The sequence below is a fragment of the Dipodomys merriami genome, unplaced genomic scaffold (genome assembly GCF_024711535.1).
Source record: "Dipodomys merriami isolate MVZ:Mamm:240054 unplaced genomic scaffold, mDipMer1.0.p SCAF_792, whole genome shotgun sequence".
Taxonomy (NCBI): Eukaryota; Metazoa; Chordata; class Mammalia; order Rodentia; family Heteromyidae; genus Dipodomys; species Dipodomys merriami.
In genome coordinates, this window is record NW_027206393.1 from 365,105 (window position 1) to 383,943 (window position 18,839).

Below are 18,839 nucleotides of genomic sequence, written 5' to 3' on the forward strand. Positions count from 1 at the left end.
ATAGGGACTCACCAAAGAAGAGAACTATGAACTCAACTCTTTGATAAGGAATGATACAGAACTTCTCAATAAAATTCTTACTAACAAAATATAACAAATAACAAAAAATCATATGCTATGATCAAACAGTATTCATTCTAGGAAACATTTGGATTCAATATACTTGTCAATAAACATAATACAAACCATAAGCAGAAGCAGAGACAAGAAACACATGATTGTCTATAGGGATATAGAATTAGCTTTCAACAAGCTCCAAAACCCCTTTATGATTAAAAGGTCTGAGAAGCTAAGAATGCATGCACATTTCCTCAATATAATACAGAGTATGTATATGACAGAGATAATTAGCATTTACCTAATGGTGGAAACATGAAGACATTAAAATCAGGAATGAGACCAGGATGTCCACTCTCTCTAATATTCTTCAATATGGTAGTGGACTTTCTAGCAAGAGCAATAGGCAAGAGAATAATTTCACAACTTTGGTGAGGGGGGGTGGGTAGGAGGAGGATTGGGTGGGGGCAGAGGGGAGAATGGGAAGGGATGGGAAGGGGAAACAAAGGAGGAAGCTACAATGCTTGATAAGAGATGTACTCATTAACTTGCCCATGTAATTGTAACCCCTCTGTACAGTATTACCACAATGAAAAAAAACACAAAGGGGATCCAAATAGGGAAGAAGTAAAACTATTCCTTTTTACAGATGAAATGATCCTGTATTTAAAGGACCCTATAGCTTCCTCCATCAAGTTAGTAAAGTGATGCTAATCTTCAGCAATGTAGCAGGGTATAAAACCCAAAAGAATATGTAGTATTCCTGTGTGACCAACAATGGGAAGAACCAGGCTGAAATCCAAAAATCAGCCTCATATGTAGTAGCCTCAAAATCAAATCAAATCTAAACAAACAAAATAACAACAAAAAAGTAGGAATTAATAAATTTAAGTAGAAATGTGAGGGATCTCTACTGTGAAAACTTTAAAATCTAAAAAAGGAAATTGAAAGAGAGTCAAGGAAATGGAAAATCTTTCTATGCTTCTGGTTCGAAGAATTAACATGGCAAAAACTCCTATACTGACCGCAAATAATTGACATTGCAATACTCATCAAAATCCCAACAATATTCTTCAATGCAGTAGAGAAAACAATCCAAATTTAATATGGAATTACAAAATTACACATGAAGCAGAAGGCTTAGAAATGAAATCATGGGCCTATAGTCATCTTACACACACACACACACACACACACACACACACACACACATAATGGAATTCTATACATCCATCGAAACGTTGACTTCTCACCAGTATTAAAGGAAAATAAAAGGCTTGGCAAAATTATACTAAGAGCAAAGAGAAAGGACTGCAGACTCAGAGAAATATAGGTTTATGGATTCATTCATTTATGGTAGCTGGAAGGTGCCCACAAATCTACATGTATACATGACAGATTCTACCTCATCACAGTTAGAATGGCCATTATCAAGAAAACTAACAATGGCAAATGCTGGCATGGATGTAGCCGATTGGGAACTCTACTACACTGTTGGTGGGAAATTAAACTTGTTCAACCACCGTGGAATGCAGTATGGAGTTTCCTGAAAAGACTAAACATAGATCTCCCTTAAGACCCAGTAATTCCCCTCATGGGCAGTAATCCCACAAGTTCCCATGAAAGCTACCAGCATAACCATGTTCAGGGCCCAGGTCCAGATTTCAAGGGCTGGAAAAATAGTTACCACTGTTGGTATTTGTTTCCTCAAATATGAACCTTTTGACATAAGATACCAAATCATTCTATTTACAGTAGCTAGGATAGGACTTAAAGGTAATGGGTGATAAAATGGCTTCTTTGTTGAATGTTAGGAAAAGATGTAGGCAGTCTAAGAAATGGGAGACATTTTGTTGTTGTTGTTAAGTTTGGGCTTGGGCACTGTTCCTGCGCTCTTCAACTCAAAGTGAGTTCTCTACCTCTTGAGCCACTTCTAATTTTCTGGTGGTTAAATGGAGATAAGAGTCTCAGGGAATTTTCTGCCCATGCTGGCTTTGAACCGCAGTCTTCAGATCTTAGCTTCCTGAGTAGCTAGGAATAAAGCTGTGAGTGACTAGCACCAGGCGAAAAATGGGGGATTTTTAGAAAAGAATATGTACTTTTTCACCTGTTTCTAAACCTCAGATATCACTATTAGAACACTTCATCCTCAACTCATTTCATCAGACATTTGTAAATCTTCTCTTTTCCTTCGTGTAGGAATACTGCAGTCAATATCAACTCAGCTGTGGGACTGGATCAATATTATGTTAATTGCTAGCATGTAAATCAAGAACTGTTACATCAAAACAAATGAAAACCTCGTTTGGTATACTTATTTTCTCTTTTTATAACAAATCTGTGCTTGATTAGTTCCTAAAGTGATATTGGACCTCTTAACAAAGTGATGACATTTTCTTTCTCTTCAGCAATTGGCCTTCTCCCACATGTAGTCAAATATTTAAGATTTCAAAGATTTCCATTGACAATTCATTAAGCTGCCCTCTAAGAAAACGTGCACTTTTGGAATTTGGTCAACTCTCTTGTTTTTACATGCACAGGCTTTGTATGATTTATTTGTTCCACAAGGCGTTCTACTTTCCAATCTTCGTGTGACCAATTTTAGTCTCTCTCATCAGTCTTTCTGACCCTCTCTCTGTAGTCTAATTTCAGTCTGCCTCATAAAAATATATATTAGTTATCAGGTAAATGAATCTCAGCTTCTGTTTCTTGCCTGATTTCATGTAGGCAGTGATAGTAGCCCTGACTGGCTGTGGTCAATAGAGTTTTTGTTTGTTTTGTTTTGATTTTTTTTTAGAGGTTTAGGATTACTATTTAAGGTAGTAGCTTCATGGGCCCCAGTGATCCTCTGGCCTAGAGTCAATTGGTTTTTCTCCTAAAGATGCAATGAACAACTGACTAAATTCCTGTTTAACTTGTTTCAAAATGAGGCAATCTTGCATCCTTGCAAAGCCATCAATAATCCTCTGTAACCACTTACAGAAATAGTCTATCAAGATGATTTTTCAAGGTTGACTGTGAAAAATGTTCATTTCCAACTCACCATCATAAAACTGATCACATTGCTGAGAGCAGGCTTTTGGAAGGAAGCTGCCCCTTCCTTCCTTCTCTTATGATATATCAAACCATAATATTCGGCAGTTGTCATCAGCCTGGAGGACATTTCCCCAAGAATATTCTCTAGTTTAAAAGAGGACCAACCATAAAAATAAAGGTGAAAATAGTTGTCTACTACAGAATGATTTATCTTGCTTATATCTGTTGTTATTTTCATTACTTCAAATATATGGATAATTTATATTGGGATTAGACAAGAGGCAAAGTATTAATGGAATAAATATTCAGTTTACTTTCATATATCCAATATAATACACTTAACCCCTTATGGAAAATTAAATCCAACTGTAGAATGTCAGAAATATAAAATAAGCCTCAATACAAATAAGCTGGCACACATACACCATCATCCACTCAGAAATTCAGTGTCTCTATAAATATTTATTTGGTACAGAATAGAAAAATTTAATTAATGAATATGACTTTTATGTATCATCTGAAATACTCCTCATGTATATAATTGTATTTACTTGTATAGATGTAACCTAGACAAGAATTTAACAGGCTTATAGAAATAAAATTTCCACAATTTAAGCAAGATGACAGGAGTCATACCCTCATGTTTTGTGTGGTGTGAATTTTACCACAGTGCTGAACCCTTCCACCTAATACCAAGAGTCATGTGCAATAATTTATAATTTGATGTTAAGACGACTGCTAAGTGTAGAATACACTTTGAATTATTACATTAATTCATGGAATTAAAACAGTAATGATATATTATTTATTTAAATTCTAATGCTTCTCAGTTTTACATTTCATGAAATATATTATTAAAATTATTTAACTTTCTTCTTTTCTACAGCTCCTAAAAGTAAAATTATATACTAAACATTCAACATCAAGAAATCAATAATAAGTAAACTATTATTAAAATGATAGAGTTCTAAACTGTAATTTTACTTATAGTTCTAACACATTGTGATGTAACAATATTTAATAGAATTATTGGTAATATTTTTTTTTCTTTTTTTTTTCTTTTTTTTTTTTTAATTGTATTTTATTTTATTTGAGAACATACTGTACAGAGGGGCTACAATTACATGGGCAGGATAATGCATACATTTCTTACCAAGCATTGCAGCCTCCACCTTTGTTTACCCTTCACTTCCCTTCCCCGCCTCCCCCCTCCCCCCACCCAATTTTACCCCCCTCCCCCCACCCAATTATACCCCCCCTCCCCCCCACACCGACATTGTAAAGCTGGTTTTGACATGACATTTTGTACTTCTCATTGTTGCAACAGGTCCACCTGAATCCTTAAACGACTTGTTTGTCCCCATCTCCTCCACATGTTATACTGACATCAAATATAGTGAAAGCGGGGGTTACACTGTGGGAGAGGGACATACAAAGCAACAAAGAAATAATCTTATAAATGCGTTAGAAACACATGCATGAAAGAAACGAAAACATTAAAATACATATTTAAGGGTTCATTTTCCTAACATCACGTTATCTGACCTTTTCCGCTTGACTCATACCTATACTAGATATTGCAAATAAGGGAAACCATGGGACCTATGCTTCTTTGCGCCTGGCTTACTTCACTTAATATAATTTTTTCCAAACCTTTCCATTTCCTAACAAATGGGGAAATGTCATTCTTTCTGATGGAGGCATAGAATTCCATTGTGTATATATACCACACCAGGCGAATTATTGGTAATATTTTTTGAACTTACCAGCTTGTTATTTGTTTCCTAATTTTATCATTTGTCATTTTTGGTCCAAATTGTCTCTTCATTTTACGTGTTTAGTTTTCTATTTTATCTCTATTGGTTTGCTGATTGTGTGTTTTGTTTTCCCTTTTTAGTGACTGACATGAGGCTGAAAATCTGTATGCTAGTTGATTTTTTGCTAGGTTGAAGTAAAATTACTGCTCTCCACAGCTCTTCTACTATTTGTATAGTACAGTATTTTCCTCAGTCCCATATCCTTTATTGGTGCTCTCATGTATTTTATTTTATTTTTTATTGAAATTTTACTGTCAAGGTAATGTACAGAGGGGTTATATTTACATAAGTAAGGAACAAATTTATTTCTTTTCTAAGGTTACCCCTTCCCCCACTTTTCTCCCATTTGCTAACAATGGCCCCATCAAGATTATTTCCAATATATTGTCTTGTGAGTATCACTGTTGCATATGTTCCCACTTTGACCTTTGTCTCATCATTTTTCCCTTTCCCTTCCCTAGTTCAGATAAACGTATTTACAATACCCAAGGTATCAAAATCAAATACAGTGACTATAGGGGATAAACCATAGGTGGGGAAAACGCAAAAGGATAAAAACAAATCACATAGTACATTAAGAACAACAAACAACATGTCTTGGAGTACATTTCACTTGGAATTACCTTATACGGTCATAGGTACATAGGTATAGAGCTATTCTGCTCATTCCATATCTTAGCTATGTTAAATAATACTTTAATAAACAAAATTGTGCTGGTAGCTTTACTATGGTCTTGTTTGTGTTCACCTGGTTAAATGCCGAGAAGTGGGATTACTGGATAATAGGGAGCATTATTGTGTACATCATGGATAATCTTAGTATATTAGCAGAATAGCTCTATAGTTATGTATATTTGACCATATAAGGTGATTCCAAGTGAAATGAACCCCAAGACCTGTTCTTTATTTTTGTTATTCTTAATGTACTATGTGATTCTTTTTCATCCTTATGTTTTTTTTTTCCCCACATATGGTGTATCCCCTGTAGTCACTGTATTTGTTTTTAATACCCGGGGTATTGTAAATATGTTGATCTGAACTAGGGAAGGGAAAGGGAAAAAATGGTGAGACAATGGACAAAGGAGGAACCTATGCAACAGTGATAATCACAAGACAACATGTTTGAAATAATCTTGGAGGGGCCGTTTGGAGGGAAGAGGGAGAAAAATGGGTGAAGGGGTAACAAGTTAGAAAAGAAATGAACTCATTACCATACTTATGTAACTATAACACCTTTGTACATTAAATTGACACTAAAATTTCAATAAAAATAAAATAAAATATATGAGAGCAGCAACACAAGGTATGGGACTGGGGAAAATACTGTATAATACAAAGAGTGGAACAGCTGTGAAGTGGTGGAAGAGTATTGATGTGAGCTCTGCTTTGAAGGCCTTGTAGAATTCTGCTGTAAAACAATCTGGTCCTGGACTTTTCTTAGATGGGAGGTCTCCTTGCTGTTTCTATTTCAATGCTTGATATGGGCCTGTTAAGGTGGTTTAACTCATCTTGGTTTAGTTTCAGCATGACAATATTTGCTAGCAAAAAAGATCCATTTCTGTCAAGTTCTCAAACTTATTAGCATAAAATTTTGAGAAGTATTCCCTTATAATGTTCTGAATCTTGGTTGTTTCTTTGGTGATGATTCCATTCTCATCTCTGAGTTTATTTTTTGGGTGTGTTCTCTTCTTTTTCTGATAAGATTTGCTAAAGATCTGTCAATGTTGTTAATTTTATCGAAGAACCAATTATTTGTTTTATTGATTCCTTCTGTGGAATTTTTGGATTCTAATTCATTTAATTCAAATTGAACTTTAATTATTTATTTCGGTCCACTGGATTGGGGTTTATCTTGCTGCTCTTTTTCAAGAAAGTTTAGAAGTGTCATTAAATTGTTGGTTTCAGATCTCTCAAATTGGTTGATGCAGGAGCTCAGAGCTATAAACTTGCCTCTGAGTACTGCCTTTCCTGTGTCCCAGAGGAGCTGGTAATTTGTGTGCTCATTTTTATTGAATAGCATGAACATTTGAATTTCCTTTCTAATCTCTTCCATGACCCACTCATGATTCAGCAGTGTGTTGTTTAGCCTCCATGTGTTACCGGACTTTCTTTGGTGGCTTTTGGTGTTGAGTTTTAATTTTATTCCCTTATGGTCTGAGAGAATGTAAGGTATAATTTCAATGTTTCTCAATTTGGACAGGTTTGCTTTGTGACATAAAATATGGTCAATTTTCAAAAAGGTCCCTTGTGCTGCTGAGCAAAACGTGTATTCTGATGCTGCTGTGTTAAATATTTGGTAGATGTCTGTTAAATCTAGTTGATCTATGCAGTTGTTTAGATCTGCGTTTTCTCTGTTAAGTTTTTGCCGAGTTGATCTATCTAGTGGGGATAATGGTGTGTTAAAGTCCCCGACAATCAGTGTCTTTGTATATATGTGAGTTTTGGGGGAAAGTGATGTTTCTTGGATAAATTTGGGTGCTCCGTTGTTTGGCGATTAGATATTAAGTATTGTAATATACTCCTGGAGGTGAGATCAGTGAATTTGTATGTAGTGACCTTTTTTTTTTTTATCTCTTCTCACTAATTTTAATTTGAAGTCTATTTTATCTGACATTAGCCTTGCAGCTCCTGCCTGTTTATGGACTCCATTTGCTTGGCATATTTTGTTCCAGCCTTTCACTTTCAAAAGTTGTTTTTTTTAATTTTTTTTTATTGTGACTAGACTGTACACAGGGGTTACAATTACATGGGCAAGTTAATGAGTACATTTCTTATGAAGCATTGTAGCCTCCTACTTTGTTTCTCCTTCCCATCCCTTCCAAGCCTCCCCCACCCACCCAATTCTTCACCCACACCCCCACTAAAGTTGTAAAGATTGTTTTCAACATGACAACTTGTACTTCTCATTGTTGCAACGGGTCCACTGTATCCTTATTTAAACGACTTGTTTTTCCCCTTCCCCTCCACAAATTATACCGACGTCAAATACAGTGAAAGCAGGGGTTATACTGTGGGGAGGGACATACAAAGCAACAAAGAAATAATCATATAAATGCGTTAGAAACAAATGCATGAAAAAAAAACAATTTAAATACATATCTTAGGGTTCATTTTCCTAACACACCTTATCTGACCATTTCTGATTTCTGCTTGACTCATATATATACTAACTATTGCAAATGAGGGAAACCATGGGATCTATGTTTCTTTGGGCTTGGCTTACTTCACTTAATATAATTTTTCTAAGTCTTTCCATTTACTAACAAATGGGGCAATGTCATTCTGTCTGATGGAGGCATAGAATTCCATTGTGTATATATACCACATTTTCTTGATCAATTCATCTACTGAGGGGCATCTGGGTTGGTTCCATATCTTAGCTATAGTAAATAATGCTGCAATAAACATAGTTGTGCTGGTGGTAGCTTTAGTGTGGTCTTGTTTGTAAACATTTGGGTAAATGCCCAAAAGTGGGATTGCTGGATCATAGGGGAGCTCTATGTGGAGTCTTTTTAGGAACCTCCATAGTAAAAAGTTGTTTGTTTTTATGGGCAAGATGTGATTCCTGAACGCAACAGATAGAAGGATCTTGCTTTTTAATCCAACTAGACAGTCTATGTCGCTTATTTGGATAATTAAATCCCTTAATTTTAAGAGTTAGGACTTAGAGGTGTTTGGGAGTTGCTCCCATGTTATTCATCTTTTTGGGGGCTGTGCCAACTGGGTTCTTCCTATGGTTCTTGTATCTCTTTTGGGTGCTGTTTCTCAGCCTTTATTATGGTCTTCTTGGTTTTCTATGTGTAGGACATCTTTAAGTACCTTTTGTAGGGCTGGTTTGATAGAGATATATTGTTTCATTTGTCTTTGCTATGGAAGGTTTTTATTTGACCTTTGGTTATGAAGGAGATTTTAGCTGGGTACCGTATTCTTGGTTGATAGTTGTTTGTCTTTAGGGCATGGCATTTATCATTCCGGAGTCTTCTTGCTTTAATTGTCTCTGCTGAATAATCTGAGGTGATTATAATTAGTTTCCCTTTATAAGTGATTGATCTTTCCCTTGGTCTTAATTGATCCCATGTGTATTATAATGTGACGGTGGGATGTCCTGTTCTTTTATGGTCTATTTGGGGTTCTAAAAATTTCTTGTATCTGAATAAGCCTATCCTTTTGCATGTTTGAGAAGTTCTCTGCTAGGACCCTGTTAAACAAATTTCCTAGAACATTAACTTCTGTCTCTAGGTGCTCCTCTATCCATTATCCTCATATTAGGCCTTTTGATGGTCTCTTCCAAATGTTAACTATAGCTATCATATTTCTTGGATTTGTCTTGGATAGTTGTATGTTCTTTCTTTATAATATCTAGGCTTTATAATATCTTCTTCATGGTCTAACCTACTGTCAAGACTTTCTACTATGTTCTTGTATTTCTTTTCTTTCTAATTGGTCGATGGCTTCAAACTCTTTGAGCTTTGTTTTAGATCTTGTATGAACTTCTTTACTTCCTTAATTTGGTGTTTAGTTTTTATTCTCTGAGCACTTAGTTGATTGGCTATGGTTTCCTTGGAGTTCCATTCCTTTTGGCAGGCTCCATTCAGCATTTCCTTTGTGGACTCCCTGAATTCTTTCAGCTGTCTGTTTATGGACTCCATGAATGCCTGTATTGATCTTTGTCTATTCTCATCCTGCACTCGCAATTCCTGCATTACTCTTCGATTAGCTTCCTCATGTTCATGCAATTCTTGTAGTTCTCTTTGACTTTTGTCAGACTGCTCACGCAATTCCTGTGTTGGTCTTTGTCTGTTCTCATCCTGCCCATGCAATTCCTATTTTCTCTTTGACTGTTCTCAGCCTGCTCTCACACACAATTCTCTTCTTTCTCTTTGACTGCTCTCAAGCTGCTCATGCAATTCCTGTATCAATTTTTGAGTAGCTTTCTCACGCTCACCAGATTCCTGTATTTACCTTTGGTTTGCCTCCTCTCTCTCCCTATCACGCTCACACTGAATCCTTTGCAGGTTTTCAATCTTTTCATTCACCATGTTTACCAGAATTTTTGTAGAGCTTTTAGGGAACTCTGCTCTGGATTATTCATTAGCTGTTCTGTCACCTGATTGTCTTGATTGGGAGTTGAGATACGCAGACTTGTCATTTTTTCTTTGGTTTTTCTGGCTTGTTCTGCCCATTTGGTATGAAAGTAACATCAATTTTGTGCTAGAACACAATTTTAAGGCAAGCATCAACCAAAGTTCTGTAGCTGCACATTCAAAAGGCTGGGAGGACTGGGAAGGTGGCTCAGTGTTAGAGTGCTTTCCTTGCATGCATGAGGCCCTGGGTTTGATTCCTCTGCACCACATAAGCAGAAAAGGCCAGAAATGATGCTATGGCTCAAGTGATAGGGCACTAGCCGTGAGAGGAAGAACTGAGGGACAGCACCCAGGCCCAGAGTGCAGGCAACATGACTGACAAAAAAGAAGAAAAAGGCTGCAGGTACAATCTAACTCAACAGATACAATCTACTCAACATCAAACAACTATGGATTAATGGGATAAGAACAGCAAGAAAGAATTTGGCAAATCATAAATTATTAGGTTTATGGAGAAATGTGGGTAAAATAGGATTATAGTGGTGTGGAGAAGTAAAATGAGAGTGAATTTTATCAAGTCCTAATCTCAGAGAGGGAAATGAATTGGACAGAGTGATAGGAGAGGGATTAAAAGAAGAAAAATTAAAACATAAAACAACAAGAAAAATAGAAAAACAAAAATTCTTTAAAAATTTTATATGTACAAAGAGGTAATACTGCTATTAAAGAATTTAAGCCTAAGAGGTTGTGAATTGAGTAATGAATTTCTGGATTAAATGTGTACACAATGGGGGATAAGGTATAATATTCGAAGAGGGCTATATATCTGAAGATGAACAGAACAGCGTTTAAGTAAAAAAAAGAAAAACAGCAAGAGGAAAAAAATGAAAAAAATGAAGAAAAGAAAAAAAAGCACCAAAGGGGGCTCATATACACCTAAAGTAAAAATTATAATTGAAAAAAAAAGATTAATAGTAAGAAAATTTTAAAACATAAATAGTAAAATAAATGGAACCAAAGCATTTCTTTGATTTATTTTTGGGGGGGGACGGGAGGAGGATGGGAAGATCCTGTATCTGCCTTGTGTCCAAAACCCATCTCTTGCTGGACTCTCTGGTCTGCTTGTGGTTTTTGGTATTCCTGTGGCTTGTTTGGTTTCTTAATTGTTTGTTTGAGCAGGCAGAAAAATGCTCTGTTTTACTCAGATCCTCCTCCCAGGCTAGTTCAGTGAGAGGGAGTTTTGCTTTGAGTATCACAAAAGAGTTAGATAGCTGTTAACTCTAATTTGGAGATGCTGTGATGAGGCTAGGTTCTGGGTAGCATTGAGGCCTTTCAGCAAACAGTAGCTTTTCCCTCAGGAGCTAGCTCCAGAGACACTCACAGAACCCAGCGTGGAGCCATTCTCAGAATTTATGTTTACTGAAGTTCAATTGTTTGACTAGGCTGCTGTAGGGAGGGGCAGCCTCTGGCTCTGTTTACCCAGTGAAGAAAGCCACTCATTTGGGGGCAGACTTTTCTCTGTCTTGGCTGGGTGACTTTCCCCTGAGTGGGGTTGAGCCTGGCAGGTCAGGTCAGGTTCCTGTGACCTGCTAAATGACTCTTTTTTTTTTCTTCCAGGGCCTGAGTTGCAGCTAGCTGCTCAGCTGGGTCTTGCTGTATCAAAGATGGAGATCTCAGGTGGATGGGGGGAGGGGCAGCCTTCCCACCTCTACTCCATGAGAAACAGTCAGGATGTCAGGGTTCTATTCATGGCAGAGTGTTGGTTCCTGGGTCGTCTCTGGTTTGTGATCTGCCAGATGAAGATACCTTTTCCTTGTCAATTCTTGCTGGTGTTGAGTGGAATCCGCTTGCCTCCTGTGTCTGGCACCTTTGTCCCAGAATCTCTGTGTTATATGTATGGCTGCTACTGCAGCCACGGCAGCCAAAGCAGCCACCGCAGCTGAGGCTATACAGGCAAGTGCTCAGATCTGTCTCCTTGCCTGGATTTTGCCTCTCTGGCCAAACCCTCTGTACAGTAATGGCACACTTGGTGTGATTCTCTATCCTAGGTCTGTTCATTAGAACACTAAAACTGCTTTCTATGTGAGAAATCTTCCTCCGCATAGATCTTCCCAGAAGTCAAATTAATTTAATTGTTAATGATATTATATGGGTAAAATAAAGGAAATAAACTCTTCAATCTCAGGACAATTTTATAAGTTTTTTAGTGTAATCATACAGTACAGAGGGTTCACATTCACATAAGCAAGATAATTAGTACATTTCCTAACAAGCATTGTTGCCTCCTCCTTTATATTTCGTCTACCATCCCTTCCCTCCCACCTCAACAAGTACACTCTTCTCTCCCCGCCCCCACGGAGAGTGTAAAGTTCATTTTTCAACATAGTTTCTTGTGCTTTTCATTGTTATAGGTTAAACTGTATCCCTATTTGAGCCTGTTTTCCCTTTCCCTCTGCAAATTAGAGAAGTGTACATACAAGATGTAGGTGAACCAACTGCAAATAAAGTGAAAACAGAAGTTATAGAGTGGGGGAGGAACATGTAAAGAAACAAAAAATCACATTGCACATTATAAATATGTTAGAAACAACAGCAAGAAACAAAATACCAATTGTTTCCCTATCTTGGGGTTCAATTCCCTTAACATCATTTTATCTGGTCATATGCCAGACATATATTCATTATTGAAAATAAGGAAAAACATGGGACCTATGTTTCTTTGGCCTTAGCTTACTTCTCTTAATATTTTTCCAATCTTCCATTTCCTAACAAATTGAGTAATGCCACTTTTTCTTATGGAGGCATAGAATTTCATTGTTTATATATACCATATTTTCATGATCCAATCATCTAGTGAGGGGCATCTGGGTTGGTTCCATATCTTAGCTATGGTAATAATGCTGCAATAAACATAGTTGTGCTGGTAGTTTTAGTATTGTCTTGTTTGTGATCATTTGGGTAAATGCCCAAAAGTGTGATTGCTGAGTCATAGGGGAGGTCTATGTGGAGTCTTTTTTTTTTTTTAATATTATTTTATTTTATTTGAGAACATACTGTACAGAGGGGCTACAATTACATGGGCAGGATAATGTATACATTTCTTACCAAGCATTGCAGCCTCCTCCTTTGTTTACCCTTCACCTCCCTTCCCAGCCTCCCCCCTCCCCCCACCCAATTACACCCCCCACCCCCCCACCGACATTGTAAAGCTGGTTTTGACATGACATTTTGTAATTCTCATTGTTGCAACAGGTCCACCTGAATCCTTAAACGACTTGTTTGCCCCCATCTCCTCCACATGTTATACTGACATCAAATGGATCAAGAAAATGTGGTATATATGTGGAGTCTTTTGAGGAATTTCAATTCTTCTCTCCAAAGTGGTTGAACAAGTATACACTCCCACCAAGAATGCATACGGTTCCCTTGTGACCACATCCCCACCAGCATCTGTTCTTGTAAAAATGTGGAATGCTCCACGAATTTGCATGTCATCCTTGTGCAGGGGCCATGTTAATCTTCTTTGTATGGTTCCAATGTTAGTGTATGTGATGCTGAATTGAGCAGAGAACACTTTTTATATATAAAGTGTAATTGATTCTATTAAACTAGACAATTCAACAAAAAGTAAGTTCAAAAGAATTGTCATGAAATTTTAGAACCATATATTTCTTACATAAGCACACATTTAAGAATAAAGTCAAGATTGACATGTCAAAAACAAAATAATTCCACATATTTCTTGTTCAAGAGATGTGTAGGTGGAGGAATTCAATTATTCTATACAAGGCACCTGTCATAATGAACACAGCAACAAATGTTAAGGTTTGTTAAAAGAATTAATGTTTTAAATATATTTAATGTTGAGTATTTGGTTATATATGCCAAAATTAGGACTATTTGGCAGATATAAAACTTTTCTATGAAGTATTTAAGATTTATGGTAGCAGACATATACTACTAAGAATGTACATTGCAGAGTTTATAGAAACTTGATTAAAGAAAACTTGCAAAGTCTTTGTGTAAAGAGGCAGAGTGAAGAGTTTAGATTTTGTTAACTACACAGTTTCTGTTAAAACCTTAGGACTTCCTTACTTTATATGCTAGCAAGGAATAAATGATGATATAAATCATAAACAAATGATGAGATGAGCCATAAATAGTAATCTTAGTGTGTAATTTTAAAGAGTACTCATATTCTATAAAAATCTTGTTGAACATCAAAACCTTAGCCAGTGTTAAATGTATAGGAATATGAGAAAATGCTAAAATCTAATATGTAGTACACTTCAAATACTGAAAATACTAGTAATTGTTTCGTTTTTATTTTATTAATCATTAATATTTAATTATTAGTTTTCTTTATTTGTAGCATTGTTTTACTTGTAATATAATACAACTTTTTGTAAGTAGTCATTAGGAGGTTATTTGAGAAGGTTACCGGATGGCCAAACAATTTTTTATAGGTGCATGTGAATTTACAAAGAGCAAAATTAAAAACAAAATATTTATTTAAAAAATGATCAAGTAGAATCTGAATCAGGAGTGTTGATAAGTGTCTACATCTAAAAACTTAGCCCTAGTCTGAAGCAACAATAATACAGAGTTGAGGCCACAAAAGTGAGAGACTGATTTTTTTGTTTTTTATTTTTATTTTCTTGGTCATGGATTCTGGGGCCTGGGTGCTGTCCCTCACCTCAAGGCTAGCGTTACCACTTGAGCCACAGCACCATTTCCATCTTTTTCTGCTTATGTAGTGCTAAGGAATCAAACCCAGGGCCTCATGCATGCAAGGCAAACACTCTACCGCTGAGCCATGTTCCCAGCACCTGAGAGACTGTGTTTTAAAAACATCATCTAAACAACATTTGCTTTCTGCTTTGGGTTATATAAAGAAAGATATAAATATTGTTTTATATTTTTTAAATTGTCATACTTCTAAATTTATACTAACTTCGGCCACTTTATCCTTTCCAAAGTCATGAAGTATCTCTGAGAGTTTGCTTCTGTGAAGATTGTTTTTGCATTTGCAACTTCGTCTGAGTCATTTTTATTTTCATCAAAATAACTTTATATTTCATTTTGATGGGTTATCATACATCAGATACTTTCGAATGTACACATAGAGTCTAAAGATAGCAGTATGAATTTTCTCATTCAGTTCTTTTTTATCTGTTATGCGCTTTCATTATTATGATATTTCTCTCTCTCTTTCACTCTCTCTCATTTCCTCTTTTTCTCTTTCATGCTCCATGTCTGCTACTTAGAATTTCTGTGGGTCTACTATTATCCTTCAGAATCTCCTGGTTTTGTGGGAACATGATAGAGACCATCAGTTACCTTTGCATTCTTTAAGAGTTATAACAGTGATGTGATATTATTCTTTGCCATTCTAATTGGAAAAACACCAGATCTAGGCATTCCTTTTCACTTTTACTAGTATTATAAATTTTATCTCATAGGAATCATTGGTATGGATAAGATATTTTTTTCTATTTCTTTGTTTTTATTGTGAAAATACTGTAAAGAGGAGTTACAATTGCATGGGCAAGATAATGAGTACATTTCTTATCAAGCATTGTAGCCTCTTCATTTTTGTCCCCTTCCCATCCCTTCCCATCCTCCCCCCTACTCCCCCCTAATCCTCCCCTCCCCTCCCACCTTCCCCTCGCACAAAAGTTGTAAAGGTCGTTTTCGACATAACAACTTGTACATCTCATTGTTGCATTGGGTCCACCTGTATCCCTATTTAAACTATTTGGTTTTCCCCTTCCCCTCAACAAGTTATACCGACCTCAAATAGAGTGAAAGCACGGGTTATACTGTGGGGGAGGGACATACAAAGCAACAATGAAATAATCTTATGAATGTGTTTGAAACAATCGCATGAAAGAAAAATGAACATTTGAATGCATATCTTAGGGAACATTTCCCTAACATCACCTTATCTGACCTTTTCTGCTTGACTCAGACATATACTAGATATTGCAAATAAGGGAAGCCATGGGACCTATGTTTCTTTGGGCCTGGCTTACTTCACTTAATATAATTTTTTCCAAGTCTTTCCATTTCCTAACAAATGGGGCAATGTCATTCTTTCTGATAGAGGCATAGAATATTAGTATGGAGGTTCCTCAAAAGACTCCACAAAGAGCTCCCCTATGACCCAGCAATCCCACTTTTGGGCGTTTACCCAAATGTTTACAAACAAAACCACACTAAAGCTACCAGCACGACTATGTTTATTGAAGCATTATTTACTGTAGGTAAGATATGGAACCAACCCATTAGATGAATGGATCAAGAAAATGTGGTATACATACAAAATGGAATTCTATGCCTCCATCGATAAGATACTTTAAACCTGTGACCTGAACGTTCTTTTTCTTTTACAAGCAATCTTTTGTGTTTATTATGTTAGTAACTACATGTAATGAAAATAAAGCTATCCAATGGAAAGTAGACCCAAGTTTTTCATAGCGATGAAAATCAAAGTAATGGGGGAAGTGAGTACAAAGGATGCTCATTATAGAGCACAGACCCTCAGAGCAATTTATCTTGTACACTTTGTGAGAATGACAATGTGCTGGTAACTCTATATTAAATCAATGAACAACTGATAGATATGCACATATATTTATATGTGTAATTTTATTTTCATATGCATATATAAATGTGTATATGCCCTTATATATGTACACTTGCATGTTACTTTACACACAAATACACATATACATATACACATGTATACATGCACACATGGAGAAAGACAAATAATTACAGAGAACACAGTTTCACTTCCTGAATATGCCTTAGACGGAATGCTTGGAACAAGATATGCTGAAGATGTATTTGTCTCTAAGAGTTCTTTTACCGCTACTCTTACTCTTAAAACTGGTAGGTTTAGACAGATTCGACTTGCAAAATGCAGTACAGGTGATAGCAAGTCACTCAGAAATCTCCATAAGTATAGGCCATATGGTGTATCCCTGGTCCCCACGTAATGCTTGCTCTTGTAGACACTCTGAAAAACCAAGGTAGCAGGAGAATATCCTGGCAAAGAATAAAGTTATAAAGCTTTAAATGGCATCCTTCCTTGAGCTGTTTTCTAACAGCCAGCATCAATTCCTAAGCAGATGAGTGAATTCTCAGATGACTACTCTCTACACATATATTTAACCAACTAATGTGAAAAGTCCTATGTGAGACATGCTGACTGAAGTCTTGCTGATTTCCTGGCCAAGAAAATAAGAAAAAAAAAAGAAAGTATTTTTAATGTAGTGAAGTTTGAGAATATGTGTCGAACACAATTATACCAATGGACAAAAATTTGATGGTGTTTCTTTTATGTGCTCTTGGACTTGGCAAGTGATTTTAGGTGTTTCTACACAAGTAGAATCATCATAAACCAAGCCAGCATTTCTTCATTTAATATATAAGGAAAGGATACAGGTTGACCCATTGTAACACTGAGATGTACTAGACACTATCAGAGGAGGGGCTGGAAGGGGGAGTTGGGGAGTTGTGAAGGTAAGGGATGGTAGGGAAAAACAAAGGAGGGGGTAACAACGCTTAATAAGAAATATACTTATTACCTTACTTATGTAACTGTAACCCCTATGTACAGTATCTTTACAATAAAAATACATATTAAAAAGATAAAAGGAAAACTTCTATACTTATGGAAATTGTATTTGTCACTCAATATCAGTAAGGTATTAGTTTTAGGACCACAAATATATTAAAATTTTGGATACTCAAATTCTCTACATGAACACAGTATATTCTTTACATTAAAATCTTCCCACAACCTAGTGCAGTGTAATTGCTATGAAAAATTTTACTACATTCTATATTTATAATGAAAAAATAAAAATATATGCATTATCAACAGATACAATTTTTTTCAGATAAATTTTGTCTGCAGTTTGTGGATGGAATTCAAGAGCACTTTTGAAAAGCACAAATTTCATCATCAACACCGGACTGCAAATTGTAACAAGGAGCTAATACAGCATCATTGAATAGTATGGATCTCCAAGGAGAAGTACTTGAATTGAGACATTATCAGAAAGTGTAACAACCCAAGGACTTTTTAGAAATGCAGCTGCTAGATTTCTCATGGAGAGCTTTCATAACATTTTGTGAAGCACACGTCAGAACTTCCCTGAAGAGTAAATGGTCTTCTTTCACCTTTCTGTCATCCTCAGTCATTATCAATCAACAAATAACTAATCTTGAATACTCCTCTAATAACAAAATGTTGATGGAGTGTTTATATGCAGAAAACTTGGGAAGGTTAACTTTTTCCAATTAGGACAATCTGTATTCTATGATCCAGTAGAGAGAAAACTAGGTAAACATCCATTTTCTACCTTCTGAATAATTCTGATTCTGCCCACATCAGTTATCTATCCATAACTGTGCACGAGAGAGAGGATTTTAAAAGACTTTAGAGATATAAAATGTAAATTTAAATATGGAATAAAATTAGTCCCAATGAATTACAGTAAGATATTTGTAACAATTGAGTAACATAAAGTTCTAAAAGATTATTTTATTGGAAGTGAAAGGATACGGGACTTTGGTTCTCTATATTTTAAGAAATTTGCAAAAATAATTGGCAAAATAAAATTTACAATTACAGCAGACTTGACACATTAATTTTTGTATATTGAAAGGAGCACCAGCATCAATAATATGTCAATGCTATCTTCTTATTTATCTCTAAAGGTTTATGCTTCTGGTCTCTTAATATTAAAACTTCAAAAGAAATTTTATCTTTAGCTAGTTGTGTAAAGGGATTTCGCTTCATCCTGTCAGTGTTGAATAGAGTGTATCTGCA

General features: G+C 35.9%; 1 non-coding gene across 1 annotated transcript; it reads right to left on the reverse strand.

The window, feature by feature from the left end:
* Positions 1 to 13,454: 13,454 nt before the first annotated feature.
* On the reverse strand, positions 13,455 to 13,561 carry LOC138818911 (U6 spliceosomal RNA). The gene has a single exon (XR_011369258.1). It is a non-coding gene; the product is annotated as a U6 spliceosomal RNA (small nuclear RNA).
* Between the last annotated feature and the right edge of the window lie 5,278 nt (positions 13,562 to 18,839).